The sequence below is a fragment of the Maniola hyperantus genome, chromosome 14 (genome assembly GCF_902806685.2).
Source record: "Maniola hyperantus chromosome 14, iAphHyp1.2, whole genome shotgun sequence".
NCBI classification, from domain to species: Eukaryota; Metazoa; Arthropoda; class Insecta; order Lepidoptera; family Nymphalidae; genus Maniola; species Maniola hyperantus.
This window is the reverse complement of record NC_048549.1, coordinates 6,739,217-6,751,689: the sequence shown is the minus strand read 5'-3', so window position 1 is coordinate 6,751,689 and position 12,473 is coordinate 6,739,217. Positions and strand designations below refer to the sequence as shown.

The 12,473-nt window shown below is 35.5% G+C and overlaps 2 protein-coding genes across 2 annotated transcripts in view; one reads left to right on the top strand and one right to left on the bottom strand.

Annotated features, from left to right (window-relative positions):
* Positions 1–12,473, top strand: part of Pfdn4 (prefoldin subunit 4) — a 331,489-nt gene that overhangs the window by 295,653 nt on the left and 23,363 nt on the right. The gene's annotated exons all lie outside the window — the stretch shown is intronic.
* The window catches only part of Msr-110, a 79,636-nt gene that overhangs the window by 47,284 nt on the left and 19,879 nt on the right, over positions 1–12,473 (bottom strand). The window lies entirely within an intron of this gene.

The following is a 12,473-nucleotide window of genomic DNA, read 5'->3' as shown; positions in this document are numbered from 1 at the left end:
CTCCAGATCTTTTACAAAATTATAATTTATCTAAAAATGAAATTATTAGTTTACTTATACATAGGTATACTTTTTCTCAATTTTTATGCAAGAACTATTTATAATATCGCCACTATTTTATTTATTTTGTACCAAAACGAAAATATAAACATTGAAAGGACATGCATACAGTGTACTTATAAGCATTGATCTTTAATTATAGAGTAGGTTATAATAGGTATAAACAAAATATATAAGCCCAAATGGGGCCTTAGAACAAATATTTTAACACCACTACACAGTACACTTCCTATTCGTTTCTTTGTTTGACACGTTGTAAATACATTACGTAACATTGTAAGTATGTATCTAGGTAAAAATATATATGCTTAGGTAGATATCTAATTGCATTCATACAGTCTTCATATATTCTGTGATGTAACTAAATTTTATTGACAAGGTTTCAAAATGGTAGTGATCATGGAGGTATGAAACTGACTTGTGCAACCCACTTCATTTTTATTGATGATCAAAGTAATCACGATAGACGGTGGGGCCGAAAGGTGCTGAAATGGCGACCTCGCAACAGGCGTATCGTTGGAAGACCCGCCGCTAGGTTGACAGACGACATCAAACGAGTCGCAGGGAGCTACTGGATCAAGGTGGCGCAAGACCGTGGCGTGTGGAAGTCCCTACAAAAGACCTATGTTCAGCAGTGAACATTTATCGGTTGATGATGATGATGATGAAAGCTCAACGGTAATTTTAACCGCCTGTCATACAACTGGACCTAAGTCTTCAGTTCATTTATGTAACAGATCCAAACGATACAAAGAGCATTACAAATGCTCTTTACAAGTGCAACATGGTTTTCCACGGCTGGCACTACGTAGATATTATGTAGGTACTTGATTACCGCCCATTTGCAACGTGACAGCTAAAATGATGTTTGCATTACCGAACACAAAGTAATCATCATGCATTGTAGATCCCAGGCGAGGACCTGGTATGTTTGCACTTTGCATTCTTGATCAATGCTTGCAAAACTTTCTCCTGAAGGTACCTACCTATCTACGTTATTTTATTGGTTTTAAAGGGCCATTTCCATAGTAATATAAAGTATAAGAAGTACTTAACTATATTTTTTTTAATTCCAGTATTCATACAGGTTAGGTACATGATAGTGCTAAATGATAATATACATGTAAAAAACAAGTAAATATTATCTACTTCTTTTAGGACCCTTAATTTGTAGACTGCTCTCATGCATTTTTATCTTCTGTCTTACTCAACACCGAGCACGAATATACGCCATGTAATAATGAACTCTCATAATATCTATATAGATATATATAAGAGTATCTATCCCGCATCGGGTTCGCGCGGGGGCTGTGCGGATGTGCGGGGCGTCTCCACTCTGATTGCCATCTCGACCTGTCGCGTAATATACCTACGTAACATTTCTATGGTATAAAATATGTTTGATTAATAGTACCTACCTAAGTGATGATGCGGATCATAACGGATCACGGAACGCTTTAACATCACCAATAAAATTCAAATGATTTATATTTTTAAAAGTTTTTACACTTACAAGAGTTCAGAGAGGTTGCATAATATTCTACAGCAGCATCTGCAAATCCGAATCCTTTTTTATAAAGCCAAAGAGTTCTGAGTAGATTTTACATAAAAACAAAACGTTACACCGCCGTTCACTTTCAAAAAAAAACCGTCAGAGATTATTACAAAATGGCGACTTGCCTTAACAGCTTCCTTCTGCCTGATTACGTAAATACTTAGAAAGATGTGAAGTTAATGATGAACTCACAAAATTAAGTTAAGTATTTCTCCACGCTCAAATACGGTAATAAATAATTGTTATTATTGTATTATTAAATGTACCTACCTAAAAACCTACTGTTCCTAAAAAAATTTAAAAATTTATTCATGTCATGTTCTCGTTCATGTCTAGCAAAGTAATTATTGGGCAGTTACGTTTCAATTTCTGATTTTTAGAAGTAGGTACATAAATGAAAAAATGAAAATGAAAATCTTTTTTTATTCGTATAAACTTTTACAAGTGCTTACGAATAGTCGGATGCATACTTACCTAGGTTCTTCTAAAGGGCCTATTAAAAGATCTTTATAAAAATCAAAATCCTTAATTAAAATTGAACCATGTTTCGTTTGGAACTAACAAACTGTTAAAGCTTACAAGTAGGTAGCCACCTCTAAAACATGATATTGTGTTGGTCACGCTATGTTATTTTCCATTTAGCACTTTATAGGTGTACTACATGGTGTACTATACGAATTTCATAATCGATACAGTTGTTGTGTATTAGTTACAAGTTACAACAATAAAAACATTAATTTTAGGATAATGTTGGGGGCTATTTATGTAAATATTTGTTTCTAAATGAATTTTTATCGACTTAATGTTAAAATAGTTACCAACCTAGTTACCGAACTTTAAGTCTGAGGTGAACAGCTCAAAACTCATATCTAACGTTTACAAAGGACAGTACTATGACAACCCAGAAGTCTAATATTAAAATAGGTAAAACCCACACATACAGCAACATTCATTGTTCAAGCCAATTGCACAGTTCTCACTAGATAATGACTAGGCGACACGGCTAAACCTATGCTACCGTTTAAGAACACGATAGAAAAAACACAAGGTTGTTCGCTCCTACGTAAGTATTGAATCGATATACATATTATGCAATTAAATGATGATGAAGATATTTATAGACAGGATAGGTAAATGAGAATGGATAACATAAACAAAGTAGATTTGTTTATTTCTTTATCTAACTGTAATAGAGGGAATTACCTACTACAAAAAAACATCACCAACCTAGGTAAATTGTTCTAAAAATCAGCGCAACAGCTTTCTCTATAGATTGACTGCCAACGACTTTAGGCGTTTAAACCAATCGGTTTCCAGCGGTTTCTGCCAATCAAATTAACTTTCCAATAGGTTAATACTTCTAATTTAGGGCCTATTTCACAACCGCCAGTTAAACTTTATTAAATGGATAAATTGATCATTTTTACAGATTCCCAATACAAAAACAGTCATAACGTCAAAATTCGTTAGATAAAGTTTATCTGGAATTTGTGAAACAGGCTCCTAGAATGTCAACGATGCATATGAAAAAATATATTATGAGATTGTAGGTATTCAAGAGCGAACTTCAACTGTCAATGATAAAAATCACATAAAAATAGTTTTTCCTCGTCCCACGCCCGTATCAAGTAATGGATTGCACAAGGTACAGCGTACCTATACTAACAAAATTAATTCACCCAGTGATATATAGAAATAGATACAGAACTTTTTCCTGTCCGTGATTTAAACTAAGAGAAATATTGTAAATTGTAATACAAGCATTAACAAATCACTCATAAAACAACATCAACACCCTACTTTGGATTTTCCACCGAGTTTTTTAAACGCATTAAAAACAGAGTTGTTTCTTCTTTAACTTAACATCATAAATACATTGTGATAAACATGATAAAAACGTGACTTGCTAATCATTATGGTCATCTGCGAATTACGTGTAGGTACCTACCTACTGTAAGGACAATTTTCGAGTAAACGTGCCTCCACATTGTAGTATTCTAATAAAAAGCAACCAACCCATTGTTGATTTGACACGGTCATCTTTTATGATGTAGTACAAGTACAGTTGTTCCTTTACTTTCAAACTACATATATATTTCATCATCATCATCGACCGATAGACGTCCACTGCTGAACATTGGACTTCCACACGATACGGTCTTGCACCGCCTGAATCCAGCGGCTCCCTGCGACTCGCCTGATGTCGTACATCCACCTAGTGGGGAGTCTTCCAACGCTACGCCTTCCAGTGCGAGGTGGTCCCAACGTCTATCGGTTTTCCGAACTATGTGCCCTGCCCATTGCCACTTCAGCTTCGCAACCCGTTGAGCTATGTCGGTTCTCCTACGGATGTCGTCATTTCTAAGGGAGATTCATATATTTACACCTACAGAAAAAACTGATAGAGCTGGTATTTGAAACATGATAAAGAATCATAGAACTGATTTTCCATCAATATTGACGTTCGTTGTAAGTAAAACCACGTTGGAACAGAATTCCAATTATAGGCTGCAGTGATCTATCTGGAAAAGAGGAAATGACTAGATGATAGAGCCTTAATGTAACTAACCAAAGATACATACCTACTACGTCGTAACTTTGTATTGACTGTACGGTCGGCCTCAGAATTTGAGTAGCAATTCCGCAAAACTATTGCATCAAAACCCTGTCGCACTTATGACCTTTTTCTATCAACACGCCACACAAACACTCAGATGTGCGCACAACCGTGCCGTGCAGTGCAAGTGAATTTGATCATTAAGGTGCTAAACGAGTTTTGGCCTTTGACTGTACAGTGAGATAAACGCGCAACATTTACCTACTTACTCTAAAAATCAAACGAATAAAAATTTAGATTCGTCAATCGCTGTAAAAAGCAGTATTAGAGTAAGTAATACGAGATTTTGAAACCTAAACCCATGCGGAAGAAGTCGCGGGCATCATCTAGAGGTAATAATTCTTACTTAGGTAGATCTCTTTACGCTCTGCCTACCTGTACAATAGCCCATGCACAGACCATGTATCTTTTAAACTTTTTGATTACTTCTGACAGCAACGTGGCGTTAAAAATAAGTAAGTAGAATCACAAATCTTCTAATATTAAAATGAAATCCTATAATTTGTCATCTTCGTTGCATATTTTCAGTGCTCCGTACCCGAAGGGTGTCAACGGGACCTTATTACTAAGCCTCCGCTGTCCGTCCGTCTGTCTATCAGTCAGCAGGCTATGCCTATATCTCATGAACCGGAATAGGTAAAAAGTTGAGATTTTCACGGAACGTATTTCTATAGCCGTTGCAATTCTTGTACGATGGTACGGAACTCTTCGAATGCGAGTCTGACTCGCACTTGGCCGGTTTTTTTATTTCTACGCTATTCGAAATTATTAGCACAGTATAAAACGATCGGTTGGAGGCTCGATTCGAGGTCGATCTACCTAAAAGTTTTCGGAGTTATTTGTGTTTTTAACCGACTTCAAAAAAAAGGAGGAGGTTCTCAATTCGTCGGAATCTTTTTTTTTTTTTTTTTTTTTTTATGTATGTTCCCCGATTACTCGAAAACGCCTGGACCGATTTTGAAAATTCTTTTTTTGTTTGAAAGGGTATACTTCAAAGTTGGTCCCATTTCAATTTGGTGAAGATCTGATGAACATCTTCGAAGATAGATACTGGAACTCCTCAACGGATAAGAGTAAATTGCTCGCGATCAGTGTAATAGCTTAGTAAACAGTAGATTTTTAGCCAGTCATAGCATAATTCCATGGGGCCACTAAAAATTGTGAAATAAATTTTTTTTACAAAAAAAATAAAAACCGACTTCGTTACACAAACACTAAAAATTGAAAAATAATTTAATTTCTTACCGAATATATTATGTATACAAGAGTTAATATAGTTCCATAATAATATTTTTTGGGGTCGGTGCCAATGAGGTGCCATTGTGGAGTCCCATAAAAATATGAAGTCTAGACGATTCGCGCAGCTAAAGCTAATTGGCACCGGCACCAAAAAGTATTATTATGGAACTATATTAACTCTTGTATACATAATATATTCGGTAATAAATTAAATTATTTTTCAATTTTTAGTGTTTGTGTAACGAAGTCGGTTTTTATTTTTTTTGTAAAAAAATTTAGCAATAAAATGTCACTTGCTTTAACGGTGAAGGAAAATATCGTGAGAAAACCTGCATGAGAGTTCTCCATAATGTCCTCTAAGATTTGTAAAGTCTGCCAATCAGCGCGCAGCGTGCGATAACCTATGCCTGAAACCCTTCTCATTCTGAGACGATAGACCGGTGATTAGTAGTGGGCCAGCGATGGGATGATGATGAGAAAAGATATTATATTCTTACTCTGTGCTATTACTAGAAAAATTATCAAATAGATAGGTAATACGAGGATTAAATAAACAAACAGTTTCTACTGAACAATTTACTAGGTAAGTACTACTTTTCACGATAAACTGTAACAAATCTAAACAGTAACTTAAGCTTTGTTTAATAAAACAAAGCCTTGAACGTATACGTAAATAAAGATTGAGTACGCACGTATACAATTCTGTTTCGATAGCAGTGTTTTTATATAAATTGCTTTTGAACAGAGGATTTTTCCGGTGTTTATTCTGCCCTATAGATACCTATTGATTGGTGCCTACCATTGTATTGTAAATGTACAAAATACGAAATATCTAAGTATTAGATTATGTTTATGTACTAGGCTATTGCTAGAGCCTAGCCTGATATATCTACCTACTCATAGATTTATCAGTTAGGATGTAGGTATACTAGGTATATACGGAATCAACATTGATTTTATGAGATCATAGCCACGTTGCACTTCAATATGTCGACTGATTTAAAGAAATACTAGATGATGCCCGCGACTTCGTCCGCGTGGATTTAGGTATTTGAAAATCCCGTGGGAACTCTTTAATTTTCTGGGATAAAAAGTAGCCTATGTCCTTCCCCGGGATGCAAGCTATCCCTGTACCAAATTTCGTCCCAATTTTCATATCTAAAAGGTATAATTAATTGAATTTTCAATACAGCCATAATATAGCAATGGCAAGTGTCTTTAACTAGGTGCAATGTATAATTTATAATTGCCATTTCCGAAATAAGAGAGGTTTTATAAGTTCGTAAAACGTGGCTGATAGTGTTATTCGCTATGACTAGCATTCTCAAGAGGCTTCTACTGTCTGTACTTAAAGTACTAGATATAAGAGTTGAGAGCAGAGCGACGACAGTCGACCTGCGATAAATGATGTGAGGCCCATATACGGTATGATACGTCGCTTCGATCAATCTTAAGAGAATCGTGACGATCCATCGCTTCAAAAATTCCGTTACGAAACGATTGGTCGTTACGATCGATCATTTACTTTTTTAAACGGAACAGATAATTTAATACGTGCCCTATAAAATGGAAAACGAACTTCCTTTCCTTACCTATGCGGCGGTAATTTTGATTCGGCACAGAAGAAAAGAAGAAAACCTAGAAAGGTAGGGGTTAAAAAATGGCTATTAAAGCAAAATCAGTATCCGCATGACAAAAATCAAATCGTCGATCGCAAAGACTCCTACGCTGTCGATTCATCGTTACGATATTCATGATTTCCGATATTGTCTTCGATTAAGTAAATAAATAAAAGTTTATTCAGCTCACAAAACAATACAAACAAACAAAAAAATTATAACCAGATGTTAAAAATTAAAATAAATTATATTATCGCTATCGATCTTGACTTCGATTCGTCGTTTCGATCGGTCTAAAACGACGTCGACGGATCGTAAAGATCAATCGTACCGTATATGGGGCCCTGATGTGGTGTCAGATATTAACGCGCAGCCGAGCGCGAAGTTGAGACCGCAACCGATAGAAAACACGATTGCGTCGACGACAATTGTCGTATTGTACACGCCCAAAGCACTTTTACTGTTTTGCGAAACGTTGAACGTTATTGCCTATGTTACGCGGTAGCACGGAAACAATAAAAATAATTGTTACTAAATTAATATTCGTAACAAACGTTCAGATACAGTGTAACATTTTAAGTTTAAAAAGATGACAGTTACGTATGTAAAACTTTATACGGATTTTTTTAAGTTACGAAGTTTGCCTATTCATACTGACAGATGATTTATATGGCAGATTTGTAAAGCATTGTCTCTGTCGTTGAGACCGACAAAAGGTCACATATGTAGGTATAAGTGACAGAGACAACGCTCTACAAAGCCGAAAACTCAATCTAAAAGTCGATGTACAATATTTCTTGCCATTTTTTTATCATTTCAGCTATGTAACGTAAAACGTTATATTAATTCAAATGGAAATTACGCTAGGGCCTCAAATATCATTCCATGAGTACGGGTATGTGATTTACGATAAACTACATAATTTTAGTGTTTCCTTCTTCGGCCCGTTTCTTTTTTTTTATGTATGTACAATGTACATCGATTTTTCAAGGTTTCTGAACCGATTGTCAAATTATTTTTTTAGCCAACAGAGGAAGTTTTCGTGTTGGTCCCATTTAAATTTCTGGATCCAACTCCTCAATCCTGATGCTGCAGGGTTCTGCCCGTCTAAGTCATCAAGATTCAGGAAGTGTTCATAGTGAATTAATATTATAGGTATCAAACAACGACTTCATGCTTGGACTCCAAGTCCCAACTCCTCAACCCTGGTGATGTAGGGTACAGCATCCCTAAACTATAGTGATTCAGAAACTGCGGATGATGCAATATTATTTTTGGTCCAATCATAGACTACACCATTGACCTTCGGATCCTAACTCCTCAATACTGATGCTGCAAGGTACTGAACTCCTAAGCCGTGGGGATTCGGAAATTTCTGATGCTGAATTGATATTTTAGGTATCAAGCAACGGCTACATGATTACACTCCAAGTCCGAACTCCTCAAACCTTATAATGCATGGTACAGCTCTCCTAAACCATAGAGATTCACGAACTGGTTCCTGGTGAAATAACATTTTAAATGCCGAGCATAGACTTTGTTATTGAATTCTAAGTCCCAACTCTTCAATACTGATGCTGGAAGGTACTGAACTCCTAAGCCGTGTGGATTTAGAAAGACTTACACTAAAAACCTTGAAATAAAAAAAATATAAAAAAAACGACTTCCAAAACCACTACAAAGTAAAAAATATAATGCTCGCCCGACTTCATACATATTACATACCTACACGTTTAGTAACAGAAGTTATTTTTTACTTTGTAGTGGTTTTGGAAGTCGGTTTTTTTAATAATTTTTTTTATATAATATTATAATATAATGGAAATCATTCAGTAAATAAAAAGAACATATTTTTTTATCGAACTCCTTTAATAAAAAAGTTACTTGAAAAACAAATAAAGAGACAAAACAACGTACTTCATTTCGGCAAACTTTAGAAATTTAAGAACTTCTTAAGAACTCGTAATAATAGAGTTGGCGACGGAATAAAATTGCAGGATTGAATTACCATAGAGAACAAAACTCGCAAAAGAATCTCAATAAGACGAGCTCTTCACCTTATTTTTAATCGGTCTTATCTGAATTATAGAAATTCTACATTATTAAATTCATTACGAGATTTAAATGCGCAAGCTTTATATGAGAGGATATTTTGATAACTTATCCAAAAAGTGAAATTATACCTGCTTTTCTGACTTATGCTTTTACTTAAAATACTAAAATATTTAGGAACAACTCTATGTACCTCAATTCATTCACTCATTCCAAACAAAAGGGTTTGCGGTCTGCAGCTCATTTTTAGGGTTCCATACCCGAAGGCTGGCAACGGAACCCTATTACTAAGCCCCCACTGTCCGTCCGTCCGCCCGTCTGTGTGTCAGTGGTCTGTATCTCGTGAACCGTAATAGATCACAATTGTCACAGAATGTGTATTTCTATTGCTGCTTAAACAACAAAATATAATAATAAAAATTTCATAATGGTCGCCATGAAAATTAAAAACAAAATTAAAAGTGTTATTTTTTGTACGATGGTAGATAGTGTTGAAATGAGATTCAGCAAATTATACCAAAGTTACCCGCTACCACAGTAGGCAGCGCCGTCCGAATAATATATTCTGTGAATGTAATGTCAAAGACGTTTTTGTTTATATATAGATAAAAAGTTTTGTTAAAAGGTGTTGTTAGAAAGTTTATGAGCAAATTAAAGATTAATACTTTCTCCCCGGGTTTTTGTTATAATAGTAAACATTGTGGTCCTTCGAACCGGATTTTTGTGCTGATGTAGTCCGAAATACTTAAGTATTATCATATAGGCCAGTTTCATGCGGGCGTCTCATTCGGCGGAGACAAATCTACACGGCCCTAACGAGTATAAAGAGTTATAGAAGGAGTCACAGAGTACATGCATGCATGGAGTCATGCAGTTTTGGTGGGCGGTAACGCCAAAGTTGTGCAAAGTGAGATGGGCAAACTAGCTCTCAAGTTTCAACCAAGCTGCTCAAAGTTATGAAGAAAAAGTAGCACCAGCATTGCAGGTGAAGTCAATAAGAGGTTGCAAGGTATCAAGAATAGCTGTGAGTACTTTTATGTTGTTTGCAAAGTGAAAAGTGAATGTTAGGAGTTCAAGTGAGGTAGGGTGACATTCAATCTTGACAAGTTTGACTTAAGTTTAAAAGTATTTTCAAACAAACTCAAGAAGTTCAAATTAAACTTTAACATAGTTCAACTTTCTGTATGTTTAATATAAATTTTAGTTTTAAACATTAGTATAACATTAACTGTTGTAAAGTGTAAGGCGAGGTTCAAATAATTACCTACTCAACTTAATTCTTTGAGATTGAAAATAGTTCCTTATTGAGTTTTTGTAAATTATCATAACCATCAATGATGAATGTAACTTAAAAAAGAAATAAATAAGATAATATTGGGTATAAAATATCTCAATTTTAGTTCTATATAGGATTTAAATGTTAATTTTGAGTCGAGTCTATATCATTTTAAGGTTTATATGTGACAGATAAACCCGAACTAGTTGCATGATAATATTGTTGTAATTACACTTAGTCATTAAGTAATCCGTCACAATGGACGCATTATTTAATCTTCAATGCGATGTTAATGCTAGTATAGAAAAAGCTTTCAAAAACTTTAAAAAGTCTCCGAAGGACCGTTTAACTTGGGTATACATTGAAACACGACTAGAGTCTTTAGAGTCCTTGTGGTCTGATTTTGTTGAGCGGCACAAAGAAATAGTTGCTGCTCCTAAATCAGATCTTAAGGCAAGATATTTTACTGACGATTATCGTTACATTACTGAAGAAATGTACACGGATTATAAAGCCGAGTTAAAAGGTGCTTTGGTCAAAACAAAAGAGGTGTCAAAAGTCTCTCATGAATCAGATAGTAGCACAAGTGGTAATGTCAAGTTGCCGAAGATTACCATACCTATTTTTTCCGGTGACTACACTTCATGGACATCGTTCAAAGATCTTTTCATATCAGTGGTCCACAAGAATGAGTCATTGGACAATGTCCAAAAATTACACTATTTAAAAGGTCAGTTGTCTGGTGAAGCCGAACAACTTCTCAGGCATATTAACATTTCAGGAGACAATTACGAACAATGTTGGACACTTTTACAAAACAGATATGACAATAAGAAGTTTTTAGCAAATTGCTGGTTGAAAAGACTCATCAATCAAAATTGTATGTCAGTGGAGTCTGCTAATGGCATAAAGAACATTTTGGACACGACAGTAGATAGTCTAAATGCACTAAAGAACCTAGGGGTTGATGTAACCTCGTGGGACATCCTAGTGATTTTCTTAACCAGTTCAAAGTTAGATAGTGAAACACGAAAGCAGTGGGAGTTAAGTACAATGAATTCATCCTCTGAGTTGCCAAGCTTTAAAGAATTTAAAGATTTTCTTGAAGGTCGATATCGAGCTCTAGAATATATAGATGAAGCATCAACTCGCAAGCAATCTACTTACAGTAAACCAAAGGTTCTTCATGCTATTGAGAGTCAAAGTTCAGTACCAATGGTCTCATGTCAGTTTTGTAATGGCACACATAGAATAATAAATTGTAAATTATTTATGAATGAGTCGCCAGACTCTAGGTATAATTTTATCCAATCAAATCGACTATGTTTCAATTGTTTGGGCACGCACAGCATTAAGTTTTGTAGACAAACTACGTCGTGTCAGATCTGTCACCGAAAACATCATTCTTTAATACATAGGGAAATACCTAAATCTGTTAATAGTAATTCTACTGATAATACAGTGATAACAAGTAGTGAATTATCTTCAACACAGGAACTGTCACCATCAAATGAGGGAACCCCGGCAAAAATAACTAGCCATTTGTCCACAGAAGGAGATTTTTCAAGGCCCGGCCAGGTTTTGCTTGCGACAGCAATAGTGAAAGCGGATGCAAGCAATGGAAATTCCCAAATGATTAGAGTGTTATTAGATCAAGGATCTACATCATCATTTATTACAGAAGCTACAGTCCAGTTGCTCGGTCTTAAGAAGGTACCTGCTCGAAGTGAAGTCATGGGATTAGGAGGAAATCAAAGCGCGTGTTCTCAGAATATGGTTCAATTAACTATTCATTCTATTCATGACCCAACATTCACTATACAAATTAAAGCTCACATATTAAAGACAATTACATCACTTCTTCCATCTGAAAAGATCTCCTCAAAGAAGTGGATAGAAATTAAAGACGTTTTCCTAGCAGATCCAGAGTTCCATACTCCGAACAAAATAGATGTTTTGCTGGGTGCAGAAGTTTATGCCCAAGTCATTAGAGAAGGATTGATCAGAGGTCCACCAGGTGCACCTATAGCTCAGAATACTGCATTTGGATGGATC